The following is a 16,911-nucleotide window of genomic DNA, read 5'->3' on the forward strand; positions in this document are numbered from 1 at the left end:
CATGGACTGCTAGGAAAACAAACAGATTTATCCTGGAAAGGGTTAAACCGGGTGGCTCCTTGGAGGCAAGGATTCTGAGGCTTCGTCTGACATACTTTGGTCATGTTGTAAGGAGAGACTGGTCCTTGGAGAGGGACATCATGCTTGGGAGGGTGGAGGGCAGGTGCAGGAGGGGAAGGCCCTCTGGGAGATGGATTGATTTGGTGATTGGGGTAATCGGGATGAGTGTGTCAGAAGCAATGAGATTGGCACAGGATGGAGCAGAGTTTAGAGCTGTTGTACATAGGGTCACTATGAGTCGCACGTGACTTGATGGGACATAACAACAACAACAGTTGATAATAGAGCCCTGTCCTGAAAGGTGAGTGGGAAGGGAGTTTTCCATCTATGAAGAACAACATGTATGATATTGTGTGTAGATGTATCTCTCATTGCCATTGATTCAGAGCCGATAGCACAGGAGGAGAATGCTCATCTGATGGATCCAGACTGTTAGAGAAGTGTGGCCATTGGGGTAGCAGAACAATTGCCTGTAGATCAGGCCACCAGAGCTCTCCATACAGATGTTTAGAGTTGGCAAAACTTGACATGCTTGAGTGTGACTTAGTAGTAAGGAGTAGTGCTGCAAACCCAGTAGCATGTGGTTCAAACCCACCAGCTGCTTCGTTAGAGAAAGATGAGCAATTTCCTCCAGTGTGAACAATCTCCTTTCAGCCTTTGAAACCCTGCAGGATGGTCAGCTGTGAGTTGGCTGTGGCTTGACAGCACACAACCACAACACCACCACAGGATGTCAGAGGATTCTTTATGACTGGAAAGAAAAGGTTCTGTGTGCTTTTTAGGCTATCGGTAAGAGATGAAATGACTCTCTTTTGAGTTTAGTGTATTTTGAGAGGATTCCATTTTGACTTCTGACTTTTAACTGTAGGACATGGGGAATCAATTGAGAGGGTATGCTTGTTTCCATGGTAACAACAGACAAGGTTGTGAAGCTCCAAGGTTATTGGCTCCACAAAGGGAATTTCCCATGGGAAGACATTGTCAGACCAAGAGTTCTGACTTGATAGCAATGAGTTTTTGGAGTTTATTTGCTATTTACCTAGTAAAAGCCTTTTCTAAACAAGTTTCTTTAAAACTACAAAGAACACAACATCCCAAGGCAAATCCGATGCTGTCCAGTTGATCCCAATACAGCAAAACTCTGTATGTTGAACAGGATTTCCAAGGTTGTAAATTTTTCACAGCAAATTGCCAGGCCTTTCTTCTGAGGGGCCTGTGGATGGGTTTAGACTGCCAGACTTTCAGTTAGCAGTCAGTGGGTTGCTCAGCTGTTAATGGCACCCAGGGTACTGGATTGCTTAAGCAGGGGGCTGAAAGATTTAAAAATGTCCTAAGGAGCCTGGAAGGGACTTTAGAAAGTCTGGAAGGGACTTTAGAAAGGCAAGAGGGAAAAGATTTTTGAGCCAAGAAGGCAAGGTAAAAGTAGCGCTTCCTTGGGGAGAGAGAAAGGAGTGGTTTCTACCTGATGACTTTTACTTCTTTATGAAATTACAGTCTCATTTAATTTGTGTTGTTTCTTTTTCTCGAGATTGAGGTGCCTCTTGGAGAGGGTAAGGGAGCTCAAGTGGCCTAGCATTAAGGAGCTGGGCTGCCAACCCAAAGGCACTAGGTTCTAATCCTCCAGTTGCTCTGTGGAATAAAGAGGAGTCTCCTGTGTGATTTACTGTCTGTGAAAATGAGTTGGAGGGTCAGCTGTGTGGATTCCACCTCTCAACAAAACATAACAACAAGAGAGTATTAAAAAAGCAACAGTAACAAAAGTTGAATTCCACATTGCTCCAATACCTTCTCTAAAATGTCTTATTTTCAGTAGGGAGCTCTGGTGTTACTGTCCCTAAGAAGTGTGTCTTGTAACCACGAGGCTGTGTCTCTCTAACAGTTCAAATCCACCAGCAGCTCTGAGGGAGAAAGATAGGCAGTCTCCCTCTGTGTGATTTACAGCTTCTGAGGATCTGCGGGAGTGTCCTCTGTGAGTTGATTCTGACTCCATGCCAGTGATTGTGTATGAGTGATAGTGTAAAGATTTAGCACACCCACTTTCAGGGCTGGCAACAACATTGCATTTCCACATCTGTGTCTGTGTGTACAGTTTGTAGAATGACCACTGGAAACGTCCTTTTTAACGTTACCTTAAATGCAGCATATAAATTTAAAGGTTAAAATTAAGCAGTAACTACTTTTTGTGTGTTGTTGCATCTTTCATGACTAAGTTTGAAATCTTGAAAAATAAAGACATGTACCTACTATTGACTTAGCAACATAGATTCTAAAAGACTATTTCTTAATGTGAGAATCAACATTATGTGAAAAATGACCACATTGTTACATAGTTGCCACATGTATAGAGTTTTGAGTATACCGTGGACTTCCAGGAGAACAAACAGGTTCATCCTGGAGAGGTTGAAGCTAGGCTGCTCATTGGAAGCAAAGATTCAGAGGCTTCATCTGACATATTTTGGGCATGTTGCAAAGAGGGATTGGTTCTTGGAGAGGAATATCATGCTTGGGATGGTGGAGGGACAGAGAAAGATGGATTGATACAGTGACTGGGGTAATGAGTGTAGTTGTGTTGGAGACAGTAAAGTTGGTAGAGGATAGAGCAAGTGTCAGGACTGAGGTGCAAGTCCCTCAATGGCACATAACAACAACAACAAACAACATAACTGCTAAACCACTAAGAATCAAGGACTAGCCAAGTTGACAGATAAATTTCAGCATAATTCTGGTGTTACTCTCACCTTATACTTTGATGCTAATTACAGCAAGAAAGTGTTATTAATGCACAGCATAGTTGAGAGTAGATTTTTTTTAAACTACTGTTGTAAATGTGAATGTTGAGTGAGATAGTTGGTTAGTGCAGAATAGATCTAAACATTTATCGAAAAAATGACTCAATCTTATTATAAAACTACAATTTTACATTTAAAGTACTGTACACGATTTAGAAAGAGAATCATTGATTCATCTGATAACATTTTTGGATGTTTATAATTTTTTTTCCAATGCTAGATATTTGTTTTTGTAGTACTGTATTTTACCAGATGTATTTCTTTGCTTTGAGTACTATCAGTTTAACCTAAAAATTTGGTTTTTTTCACATGGATTCTTAAGTATTTTATGTTATAAAATTTTCTTTTCATAATACTTAGATATTTTCTTATTAGGTTTAACTTGTTAAAATGTATTAGATATAATGAAAATCTTTTTGAGAGACAGTATTGTGAAAATAAAAAGACAAATTGCATTGGGAAAATCTGCTGTCAGGGACTTCTCCAAAGTGCTAAAAAGAGCAATAATGTCAGTCTAAAGTATGCCTGATCCAGGCCGTGGTCTTCACAATTAATTGCTAGGCATCAGAGAACTGGACAATGACTGAGGACGGCAGAAGAAGAATTGATGCTTTTGAGTTGGGGTGCTGGAGAAAAGTCTTGAACATACCATGAACTATGAAGAGAATAAATAGTTCTGTCTTAGAGAGGGTGAAACCAAGCTGTTTCTTGGAGGCTAGGACTTTGAAGAACTGTCTCACATACATTGAGCATGTGGTCAGGATGGACCAGCGCTTGGAGAAGGACATTATGCTTGGAAGGGTAGAGGGACAGCGCAGGAGAGGAAGACCATGGATGAGATGGATTGACACAATGGGAATGGCAATGGGAGTTGGTGTGTCAGATTCAGTAAGGCTGCCTCCAGATAGGGCAGGGTTTAGAGCTATCGTACATAAAGTTCTGCATTACAATAACAGCTAGTACTACTAACTCAAAAGTGGTACCTTTCTGGAGATTATCATTCACCAGTGGCTCCATGGAGGAAGATGTGCGGTTTCCTCCCACAAGATTTACAACTTCTGAAAATCTGCAAGAGGGTCAGGGTATGGATCAGTTCTGACTCTACTTCAGTGAGTGTTGTTGTTGTTGTGTGCCATTGAGTGGCCTGTGACTCATAGCGACCCTTTATACAATAGATCCGAACCTGGCTCTGTCCTGAGCCAGTTTCACTGTCTCTGATAAACCCACCCCATTACCCCAGTTACTGTTAATCCATCACATCCGGGGTCTTCCTCTCCTGCACTTTCCCTCCACTCTTCCAAGCATGATGTTCTTCTCCAAGGACTAGTCCCTCCTGGACATCTGCCCAAAGTATGTAAGAGGAAGCTTCAAAATCCTTTCAAATTTGATTCCTTACACAAATTTATTGTGTTTTAGCTTTTCCATATTGGTAAGCACAATGTAAAAAAACCCCTATTTTGTTGTTGTTGTTGTTGTTGTTGAGCAGTGTCTAAGCCAAGGACATTCTGTTCTTCCATTAATGTGAAATGTGTATTTCCCATTAAAAGAGAAGGCTTCATTTGAAAAAGGTTAAATTTTATACTACTTAAGAAATGATTCTAGCTGTTTAAACTTGAAATCCTAATATTAGAGGTTCTTAGTGTTTCATAGCAAAATATACCGTTATGGAATATGGATGGGGAAACATTTTTATTACTTGCAACACTTTGCTTCTCTGAAGGAGATAGATAAAGGTTGACGTCTATGCATGATTTTCCTTTGTCACTTTTGCTATTTTAATTATTTAAGAGGTCCTGCACCAGGATGAGAGATTTAAAATGACACATTTTTAGTGATTGTGCAAGAAGTCCTGATGTTGCTCTTTGATGACTTGTGATACATCAGTATGGCTTTGGGTTTTCGTGTTTTGTTGCGGTTTTTTTTGTTGCTCTTGTTCCCTTGGGGGTCTTTTTGTTGTTGTTGTTGTTTTGTTTTCTTATTTGAGACCATGGCCACAAAGCATGAAAGTTGGGTTTTGCGGAGATGACTCCTTTCGACTGTTTAATTTTGGAAAAGATTTAATAGTGATAACTTTAGGAAGAGCTGTGGAAAGGCATCACTGTCTGCTGGACGGTCAGCTCGGACTCAGCGAGAGCCCATGCACCAAGAAGGAAACCTTGCCCAGCCTGCACCGACCTCACAGTGTCTGCCCTGCTGGAATCTCATTGTTGCAGTCATGGTGTCAGGGGAGCTCACTGAAAGTCTACCGCTCTTTTTCTGAACCTCCACCTCTCCTAAGCCTTTCGATGATGTCCTTTTCCAGGGCCTGACCCTGCCTGACAACATGCACAAAGTATTTGGGACAAAGTCCCACCATCTCTAACACTCAGCAAAACTTCCAAGACAGATTTTTTGTTCTTTTGTCAGTCCATTCAATATTCTTTGCCAACATCGCAATACAAAGGCATTCATTCTTCTTATTTCTTGCCCAACTTTCATGTGTATTTGATGCAATTGAAAATACCATGGCTTAGGCTTGGGTCCGGTGCCCTGTAGCCTTTAAACTGGCATCCTTTACTCACGTATACCGAGTCTGATCTTTTGTCATTAGTATGGTTCATAGCAACCCTATGAAGAACAGATCTGAACTCTGTCCTGTACTGTTCCATCCTCATCATTTCTGACATAGTTGAACCCATTGCTGTAGTCACTGTGTCATCCATCTGGTTAAGGGTCTTCTTCTCTCTCGCTGACCCTCCACGTGTACAAGCATGATGTCCCTTTTTAAGGACTAGCCTCTCCTAGTAACCTGGCTAAATTATGTGAGGCAAAGTTTTGTCATCTTTGCCCAAGGATACGCTGGCTGCACCTTTTCCAAGAAGTTCTTTTGGCAGTCTATGAGATGTACTCTTCTCCGGCACCCCAGCTCTACTCTAATAATTCATTATTCCCACAAGTCAAATTGTGACCATAAGGGGATTTAAATTTTCTACATAGTATATTTATGCCGTGTTATAGTATGTCATATTTGACTTTAAATAAATTCTGTATAAAATATTCTTATATGTTGTTGTTTTTGTGTGCTGCCGAGTTGGAACTGACTCATACCTGACCACCCAGTGGGTTTTCAGAGGTAGTCAGTCTCACAATAATAAATCCTTTCCCCGTGGAACAGCTGCTGGATTTGAACCATGTGCCTTTGGGATTGCAGCACAGCTTCTTACCATTAGACCATGAGAGCTCCATTATTAGTAAAACCTCCTTTATTTGAATTAAAATATAAACTGTTTTATAAAATTTATTTTGAATGTTTTAAATGCAGTTTTCTTTCTTTTTTAAAAATACCTTAATAAGTAAAGCTGTGGCAGACAGGTCCAGTTGTCCTTAATATTCAACAACCTACCCTTCTGTGCTGATGAAAGTTTTGTCTTGGTGCATGATTGCCCAGCTTAAGACTACATCTTCAGCATCTCTTGCAGTTAAGTCTGGACATATGAATAGGTTCTGAGACATGAGGGGAAATGGCATAGACCTTGATCCCAAGAGAGAAGCCATGTATTGAAGATGATAGAGCAACAAAATAGAACATAATTCTTTACTAAAATCACCTAGCCGGTTTCCTGCCTCAAACAGGCCCATTGGATAACTCAATATTTGTTTTACTCTGTCATGAAATAATGCTTTGGGTGTTGTTATATATATATATATATATATTTCACATTCTGATGCCAAGTTCTCATTGACTCATCAATTATTAATGAAAAGAAAAACTTCAGTAAATTTTTTTTGCCATTGTCTTGTCAAATTGAATAATCTTAATATTTTTAGCTCTTTAGAATTGCTTTAATTAATCTTCTCTAGCTTATTGACTGTCTCCTGCTATGCAATTTGTAACCTCAGAAAACCTGCTAGAGCACCAGCTGTGTGCCCTTTCTGACTTGGTGGCAATGCGCAAGTGGCCCACTGTGCACAACAAAGGCCATGAGGATGTCACAGCATTGGGTGGGGTCCTTTCTGTTTACATGGGGTCACCAACAGCAAAGCTCTGCTCTCATTCCTCTGGAGTTTTCTGAGACTAAACTCCCTTTTTCTGTTACTAGCACTCTTTAGTTTTGTATTTTAAGTATTTTGTGCATCTGAATTCTTCTGAAGATCAGAATTTTTATGGTTAGTATGTATATTCTTTAAAGTGAAACTCCTTCAAGGGCGATCAAGGTAGCTTAAATACTGTAGAAGTTTCAGACCTCAATACTATGAAAACTATACCTCATTAACCTGACATGTTTACATGTTCTTTCATGTTTCAGAACTCTCAGCATTAATTTTTAATAATGTTGTACTGCTAACCTGAAAGCAGCACCTCTCTGGTGGTTCAAATCCACCAGCAGCTTCAAGGGAGAAAGATGGACGATTTCCTCCCATTCTGTTTGCAGCTTCTGAATACCCATGGGGTCAGCTGTGAGCAGGTTCCTATTGAATGCCAATGACTTTGAATTTCCTGATAGTGCTCCAGGGGAGTAAGCAAGTTTGTTCTATCAGTTCATTCAAACCGACAAGCAAGCAAATAAATAAACCAACAAACCAAACCAAGCCCCAGCCACTACAGTGGAGTAAATGGATTTATAGTGATCCTTTAGGATGGAGTAGAACTGCCCATTGGGTTTCCAAGGCTGTGACCTTTACAGAAACAGGTTGCCACATCTTGCTTTCCAGAACAGCTGGTGGGCACCAACCACTGACCTTTCAGTTAGCAGTCAAGTGTTTTAACCACTGTGTTACACAGACCCCCATGTCTTCTATCTCAGTGCTTTACTGTTTTGTCTCTACCATCTCTTTTAGAATTTAGAATCTAAATTTGTGCTCTGTGGGATTTCCAGTGGCTGAGATTTTGGAATTACATCACCAGGACTTTCTTCTGAGGCACTGTTGTTTGGAATTGAACTTTCAACCTTTCAGTTAGTAGCCAGTTGCATTATCAGTCGCATTATCAAGGGACTCTTCCAATATCCCCTGTTGTTGAATACCGTAGAGTCAGAACTAACTCATAGCTGATCCTCCAGTGGGTTTTCAGAGATGGTAGATAGCATGAGAGGAGACTACCCATCTTTCTCCTGCAGAGCAACTGGTGGATTCGAATCACCTGCCTTTGGGTTGGCTGTACAACTCCTTACCACAGAGCTCCCTTATAGAAAAATAAGTGGAGCATAAAAGAGTAGCAGAGAGCAATCTTGGCCACACATTGGACCCAGTCACATTTTAAGTTTGTGACCACGGGATTATTTCTATTAATTGTTGAGTTCCTTAACTTTAAGAATCTATTGTAGGTAAAGTATTTTGCACTTTGCATTTTGACCTAAACTTGTATATTCTCATCCATACCTACGTGTCTTTTTGCACATGTTCATTACGGTTGTTAGCGTCCATTGAGCTGGCCCTGACAGACAACTCGGTGTGTATCAGAGAATTGTCTTCTCTGGGGTTTTTGGTGGCTGTTTTTTCAGAAGTAAATTGGCAGCTCTTTCTTCTGAGGCACTTGTGTGTGGAAACCATCTGCCAGTCATCGTTCTAGTACTTAATTGTTTAAGAAAAGCCTATAAAAACCTCTCAAAGCAGCAACAACAACAACACTACCCCAGATTCTAGGCTGCCAACCCAAAAATGGTGATGGTTGTTGTTAGGTGCCGACAAGTCGAGAAAAACTCATAGGGACCCTGTGGACAGCAAATCTGAACTCCGTCCTATTCTGTGTCATCCTCACAATCTCCGACACACTTGAGCCCATTGCTGCAGTCACTGTGTCAATCCACCTGGTTGAAGGTCTTCCTGTCTTCCACTGTCCATCCACCATTCCAAGCATAATGGTGTCCCTTTCCAAGGAATAACTTCTCCTAGCAACATGCTCAAAGTACGTGAGATGAAGCTTCATCGTCTTTGCTTCCAAATAGCACTTTGGCTGCACCTTCTCCAAGGTGTATCTCTTTGTCCATGAGAGACATTCGACACTCTTCTACAACATCATGGTTCAAAGGCATCAGTTCTTCTGTCATCCTTAGTTATTGTTCAGTTCTTAGATGCATGGCAAGTGACTGAAAGACCATGGCCTAAGTCCTCAAACAAATATCATTGCTCCACAGTAATTTCAAGAGGTCTCTGACAGAGACTTTTTTTTTTTTTAATTTTATCTAAGTTTCTTTTTCCTAGGCAAATAGAAAGGATTGATGCACGGTACAGTCTGTTGAATTGTTAACAACTGATTAACAGTCTGTTTAGTTGTTAACCAAAACGCTGGTTGTTCAAATGACAGAGACTTTTTTCAGTGCACTTCATCATCTGATCTCCTGATTGCTGGTACCATGTGTACTGAATGTAGCTCCAAGTACGATGAAGTCGTTGACAGTTTCAGTCTTTGCTCCACCTAACATGGTGTTGCCTGTGGGTCCAGTGATGAGAATTTTTGTTTTCTTGATATTGAGATGCAATCCATAATGAGGGCTGCAGTTTTCAACCTTCTGCAGCAAGTGGTTCAAGTCCTTTTCAATTTTCAACAAGCAATCTTATGTCCTCAGCATAACAAAGCTTATTGATTAGCCTTCTTCCTGTCCTGATACCACATTCTTCTTCATAGAGTCCAGCTTCTTGAATAGTTTGCCCAACAAACATATTAAATGGCTGTGGAGAAAGGATACAATCTTGACACACATCTTTCCTAATTTTAAACCATGTAGTGTTGTTCCCTTGCTCTGTTCACACAACAGCCTCTTGATCTAGGTACAGGAAACCCAAAGATAAGTGTTTGAATCTATCGGCTTACTCAAGAGAGAAAGATGAGTTTTCTCCTCCGATGCAATTTATAGGCTGCAAAAATCTGCCAGCAGGTGCTCAGCTATGGACTGTGATTGTTAGGGTGACAGAAAGTTTATTTCTTTTGGCTTTTATGTGGAAAACAAAGGGATTTGGAGAATTTGTATGATGTTTTATATGTCAGCCATACATGTTTATATATAATTCACAACATCCAGCAACACTGGTGTCATTTTGTTCACATAAAGGACTAAGGGACCCTTTCGGCCATTTTTAAGTGAAGAAATGGGAATTCAGAGTCTCTCTGTCTCATAGCTGATCTTACAGCTGGTTTTCAGAGAATTTATATCACATGTTTCTTCCTTAGAGATTCAGTGTAGTCTATTATGATCCAAGCTAATTCAAGATATCCTGCTGGCCAGGGCATTTCTGTACAGTGATTAGTCAGGACCAAGAAAACCAAGGCAGATCTGGAATGGGACACAGAACTACCTGACTCTGGAAGTACACAGAAGCTAGAAGTCAGGAAGGAGCCCGAGTTCATGTCAGGTGAACCATTAAGAACATAAGAGCTCCAGAAGCCAGCGGTCCATCCAGGACAGGGGTCACAGCCAAGCACACACTCAGAAACCAAAGATTACCCAGAAGCCAGCAGGTTTCCCTCCTAGAAAGAAGAAACCAGTTAACCTTTTAAAAACAGACAACTTTAGTTCTCTTATTGATTATCTAAATGCGATATGTGATTACTTAGTGTAGTTTCCGCTTAATTTAATCCCTCTTGGATCCTTTTTGGACAAGGCCCTTTATCATGGAAACAGTTAGGGGCTTAGCTCCTAGCCAAAGGTTTGGTATTTGGAACCCACCCAGAGGCATTTGGGAACACATACCAGGTGATCTGCTTCTGAAAAGTCATGGCCTTGCAGAACTAATGGGACAGTTTCACTCTGCACCCTTGGGATCACGGGCTATGAGTGGACATGAACTCAGAGGCAGATGACAGCATCCATGCACATGCATGTGCTCAGTTTTCACTAACAGACTTGAAACCTGTTTGATTTTATATGTTGATCTCCTTATGTGACTAATGAAATCAAAGGCTCTTTAAAAAAATTTTTTTTAAATTTTATTAATTTTAATAGACATTTACAGAGGTTTTGGATTTCCATTCACTCATTGCCGCACTTTTCTCCCTCCCCACCTCTCCCCATCTGTTCACTCCCCTCTCCAAAAAGAAAAAGAAAAAAAAATTCCTTCATTAGTATACAATTCCTCCATCCCTTTCCCCCCACCCCTTACCCCGAGTACACTTCTCTATGCAACCTTAATTCTGGATTCCTGTGCTAACCATAATACTCAATCATATATCGCCTCTAATCTCTTCTTTCCCTCATCTGTTTCAATACAGTATACATAATTTATCCAATTTTTTCTGTCATACCCCAACCCTGATGTCAGACCCATTCTACAACAGTGGCATCATGCAGTATTTGTCCCTTTGTGACTGAGATATTTCACTCAGCATAATATCCTCCAGGGTCACCCATTTTGAATAATAATATTGCATGAGTTCTTTGTTTTTCAATACGGCGTATATTCCATTATGTGAATATACCACAGCTTCTCTATCCATTCATTTGTTGATGGGCTGTTAGGTTGCTTCCAACTCTTTGCTATTGTAAACAAAGCTGCGATAAACATGGGTGTGCATATTTCTACTTGGATGTCAGTTATGGTCTCTGGGATATATTCCCAGTGGTGGAATTGCTGGGTCAAATGGTATCTCTATTTGCAATTTTTTGAGAAAGCGCCACACTGCCTTCCACAGTGGTTGCACCATCTTACATTCCCACCAACAGTGAATAAGAGTTCCAGTTTCTCCACATCCTTGCCAGCATTTGTTGCTTGCTGTTCTGTTCAATTTTGCTATTCTTACTGGGGTGAGATGATATCTCATAGTAGTTCTGATTTGCATCTCTCTTAGGACTAGGGACTTTGAACATTTCTTCATGTGCTTGTTGGCCATCTGAATGTCTTCTTTGGTGAAGTGTCTGTTCATATCCTGTGCCCATTTCTCAATTGGATTATTTACCTTTATCTCATTGTGGTGCTCAAGTATTTTATAAATTCCGAATATAAGTGCCTTATCTGACATTTCATTACCAAATACTTTTTCCCAGTCTGTGGCTTCCCTTTTTACTCTATTGGAGAAGTTTTGGAATGTGCATAGGGATTGGATTCTTAGAAGGTCCCATTCATCTATTTTATCTTCTCCCGGTTGTAGATTTTTCAGGATACTTGGAAGACTTTTTATGTTGTGGATTAGGACCACGAAAGTTCTTCCAAGCTTTTCTTGAATGAAGTTTAAAGGCCTTAGTTTTAGACCTAGGCCCACGATCCACCTGGAGTTGGTTTTTGTATATGGAGTGAGGTGGGGATCTTGTTTTAGTCTTCTGCATACAGCTTTCCACTTTTGCCAGCATCATTTGTTAAAAGGGCTGTCATTTCCCCACTTAACTGAGTTCATCTCCATCAAAGGCTCTTTGAGGCAAGGATTGATTATATATATTCTTTTTAATCCAGTAAAGTTTATGAAGTTTGAAATGGCCTATGGTTTGGACCTGTGATGGCCTGATCGCTGGGGAGCTGTCCTGCTCAGCCACACGATGCTGATGCCTGTCTGGCGGTTTAAATGGCTTCACAGGTGAAAGATCAAAAAATTCCTCCCGTGAAGGTTTTTTTTTTCTTCTCCCATGAGTTTTATGGCCTCTAAAAACCCACTGCGTTTATATATATATTTCTGTCTCTCCTACTTCGTAAAATTATGGGTACTGTTCTGCAGTCAATGGAAATTCTATTATAGATGTTTTGTGGGAAAATGTTAATCTAATTTAAACACAAATGAATGAAATGCAAAGTTAAAGAGACCATTATTCCTGGGGTTGTTCTCATTGTACAAATTATGTCTTTTGATAGGACAAACATGACAAAGTATTTGACATTCTCCTTGAGTAAAATCTTCTAACTAAGGCTTGTTATACTGACAGGAATATTAGTTTTTAGAAGGGAAATGAACACAATCCTGTAATCTTAGGGTCTAAAAGACTCACAGCAGACTCCTCACGGGTAGATGAGTATAGATAGATAGATACATAGCTGTACTGAGTTGATTCCAACTAGGCTTTGGGCTCCACACAAAGAATCCCTGTCTTGGCCGCCCTGCTTCCCTTTCAGTCCTTGCTTTGTTGGAGTTCATCCACGTGTCCATCTTGACAGTCCACCCAACCAAGGTCTCTCTCACTCTCAACGGGTAGGTCTCCATATCACCAACCCCGAGTCTCTCTCTAATGATTTAGCCCTTTTGATGATACAACAAAAGCAAATAAGTTTAATAATGTTCAGTTGTGATACATAGGATTTTTAATGGCTAATTTTCAGAAATAGGTGACCAGAATTTGCTTCCTCATCTGTCTTAGTCTGGAAGCTCCACCAAAACCTGTTCACTACAGCTGCCCTGTTGCTATTTGAAATCCCAGTGGTGCAGTTTCTAGTTTCACAGCAACATGGCAGCTGCCACATTGTGACACACTGATGGACTGTTGATGGTAGAAGAACATAGCTTTCAGATGACATTGAAATCTCTCTTGTGTATTTTCCAGTGAGCTTGTAATTCTCGTATATATAAGATGGACCTTTTCTTTATGTTGAAGTTTTTCCAGGAGAGCAAAGATTCTTCTATAAGATTAAAATATAAAAATGTCTTTTTTAGATTATACTTAAGGTTTACTTAGTCAGATGTAACATGATATAAACTGGACTGTGGAAGAAGAATTAGAGTCTGATGAATATTGGAATGGCTTCTCAAATTTAAGGATATGGTAAAAATACTGATAATACTAAAATATGGTAAACCTTACTTTAGTGACACCAAGAGAATGAAAGAAATCTCAATGAGAGATCCAGATGGTTAGTCAGGATACTTGAAGAAAATTCTGAAACAGAAAAATAAGCTACTAATAGATAATAAAATTAAGTACTTCCTATTTCTAATGATATTTGGGAATAACTTTTGAGTGGTAACATTAGAATGTAATATCTAAGAAGGAAGTGCTAGAAGTCTTTTCCTATTCCTCCGTATAGTTACAATTTAGAGGTGAATTAAATTCATATCATCATTACTCAGAAAGTTAAAACTCAGAGAGTGGAAACATGAGGTCTCTCAGACCTAAAGCCCTGACCAGTGAGTTCTTAACACTCCTTTTTCAATACAATGGTTTAATAGAACAGGACTATATTTTGTGAGGGTACAAACTGGAAACACCCCGCCTCACTCTGTTTGATGTTTCTACCAGTGAGGAGCTAACTTTGTAAAACATTTTGCTCCTGCAGCCCCTCGTCCCAGCAGCTTTGTGCCTGGTGGGGACAGCGGCCAAGACGAGCATTAATCAGCGGTGGGAACCAGCACTGAGGGCACAGTACGCCTCTGAAAAGCCGCTGCTGGACAAGAAGGGCCTTGGGCACTTCAGAGTGGACGGAAGCGTGGAATGAGAATGGAGGGGAGAACTGGAGAGTCTGAATGAGCAGTAGGATCTAAAAGCAGTTTTATGACTGTTACCTTGGGTAATCCTAGACGTGAGTTAAAAGCTAAGGTGTTAAATGGTTCATATTCACTCACTGAATGTCTCTGTTCCCTGGGAAGCCAAGAGAAGGGGGAGAGTCTCAGTCTCACGGTCCCCCCTCCACCTTATGTTATTGCCTCTCCGCTGGCCTTGTGGAAGTGACTCCCTAGAGAAGTCTTGCAGCCCCTTTTGTGACATAGAAAGTGTCACTGGACGCCACTGCCAAAGCCTGGGGGAAGGGGCAGGTCACTTGAGGACTGTGGAAAATATTCTCTTCCTCCTCATATCTTGAAGCCCATTTCTTGCCTTATTGTTAATAGAGTCTGAGAACTTGAATGCTGGTGCTGAATTTTTTTAGGGTTAGTTCCATAAATGACATTTTAAAGCAACCTTTTGTTGAGTGCCTATCTCATTCTTCTTTAGTTGGTGGGAATTCATAGCACGAAAGGAAGGGAAATAGATTTATTGCTCTTATTATTACCAACTTCAGAATAGGTTTTGGTGAATAATTAAACTTCTATTAGGCTTTAAAGTAGTGTAGATGAGGGGAAAAGATTTAGATGACTGCTTTTTAAAATATAATTTTTCTCCTCTGCTTCTTTTTTTTTTAAGAGACTCTTCTGAACTGAACTATGTTCCCTCAAAATAAGGGTTCTAAATCCTTATTTCTAGGCTTGTGGAAATAGAGATGAGTTGTTACGTTAATGAGACAGGAGTAATGTAGGATGTGCTTTAGGTCAGTATCATTTGAGATGTAAAAGAATATATAAACACACCAAGTAAAAGAAGCAGAGATTGGAAACAGTAGACATCATATCACCAGAACACATGGAGCATAAGAATAAGGACTTTCCACCCACAGCTGACTCTTCATTAGGTTTTTGCACCCACAGATCGCCCTTCTTCCTCAGAGGCCCTGGTAGGCGGATTCAGACCACCAGAGAAGCTCAGCCTCTAGGTCGGCAGCATAACTCCTTCTCTACCACATTACTACAGCTCCCTGTAACAGTGCTAGTTAACTAAAACAGAGACCATTCTGATTAACACACCAGAAAAGTTAAAAGGAAGGGCAAGCACAATTACCACAGAAAGTTAATTTTCTTTTTCATTCACGTCTCCTGTTTTTATTATCTGTGACTTGTCTGTCTTAATTCAAAATAAGGAAAAACTTGGGTTTCTTTTTTTTTCTCACAAATAATAATTTTTATTTGTAACTATTAAAAGGCTGATACATCATGGAGAGGATAAATAGATTGGCAAGCCTTTTCTATGTCTTTTCCAATGCTGTCTGGAATCAATTTATTGACCACCTCTTTCAAGTCATTTGTCTGCACCTCTGGGGTCATGATTTCCATCATTTTCTTCCGGATTTGGCGGACCTGTTGGTGCTGAGCATAAGATGTCTTCCGAATCTGATTGTTGCGTTTTTTTTGTAAAACCAACACAAAATAGACGGAGCAAATAACCATCGGTGGCTTTGACATCAACATGTGCTTCAATCATGGTCTGCCATTTTTTGACCATGGAGCACATTTTGTCACGGGTAAGATCCATGCCATGGAAGTTGGTGAGGCAGTTTTTGCCTTGAACATCCTCAGTAATTAGCTTGAATTTTCTAAACGCAACTTCGTCATTTTACAAATCAGCAAGGCTCACTTCAAAAACACGACCCTTGAGTCCATCAGACGCAATTTTGGTTCCTTGGGTCCTTGTGACTAATGTCTTCCCAGTATTTCTTATATTGAACATTGCTGGTGCCTTTACATCATACCAATCTTTCTTAGAAAATGGATCAACCACTTTCTTCTTGGCTCCTTTTTTGCCACCTTTTGTAAGGCGCTTGTTCTTGCTGACCGCCATGGTGGTGCCGAAGGAATGAAAAGGCAAAACTTGGGTTTCCTATCTGTCCTTTATCAGTATGAGTGGATTTTGATTGTGATGGGAATCTAAGAAAATTTGGGAAACCTAGCCTTCATGCTAAAGCCATTATCCTAAATGTACTGAATACCTGCCCTGAGCTTTAAAGGCTAGATTTGCTCAATGAAATAATTCAAGAACTCAAAATAAGGCTTCTCTTTAACTTTGTAGCAACACTTTTTACCTCATAGATAGTTATTTCCTGGAGTTTTGAGATTGTTTCACTATTTACCTATGCTCCTTATGGGCCTCTTACGTGTAACTGGGGGTCACACAATGTGTAAAGAAGCAAGAGGGCTGATGGTAGTAATTTTTCAAGAGTGAAATGAATTTGATGGAAACAGTCACTAGGAAGCCTGGCTGGATTAGCATTTGATCTGAGGTAACCTCTGGATTTGCTAGAGGGCTGTGACAGGAACTGAGGTCAGAGGTTAACACAACAGAGGTCTCTGGTCTCTTGTTGCCAAGCCGAGGAAGCAGCTTCAGGGGATCTCTTCTTCTTAGGTCTTGAGAAATAATGGTGGCCTGCTCTTTGCCTCCCCATGTTTTCTGAGGTGGTTGTCCCAGAGTCTGTCAGGCCCCCCCACTGCTTCTCTTCACTTTCAAGGTCTTCTCAGCTCACCTCTATGCTGTTAAGTCAGAATCAACACATAGTTGACCACTGAGTTTCTGAGACCGTAAAGCTCATGGAAGGAGATTGCCCATCTTTAGTCCTGAGAGCTACTTATGAATTCAAATCACTGAAGTAG

At 40.4% G+C, this 16,911-nt stretch overlaps 1 protein-coding gene and 1 pseudogene across 1 annotated transcript in view; one reads left to right on the forward strand and one right to left on the reverse strand.

The window, feature by feature from the left end:
• Positions 1-16,911, forward strand: part of PREX2 (phosphatidylinositol-3,4,5-trisphosphate-dependent Rac exchange factor 2) — a 409,408-nt gene that overhangs the window by 11,262 nt on the left and 381,235 nt on the right. The window lies entirely within an intron of this gene.
• On the reverse strand, positions 15,463-16,105 carry LOC102876379 (annotated as a pseudogene).

Source organism: Elephantulus edwardii, unplaced genomic scaffold (genome assembly GCF_000299155.1).
Source record: "Elephantulus edwardii isolate Elephantulus edwardi_28Jun2011 unplaced genomic scaffold, EleEdw1.0 scaffold00008, whole genome shotgun sequence".
NCBI classification, from domain to species: domain Eukaryota; kingdom Metazoa; phylum Chordata; class Mammalia; order Macroscelidea; family Macroscelididae; genus Elephantulus; species Elephantulus edwardii.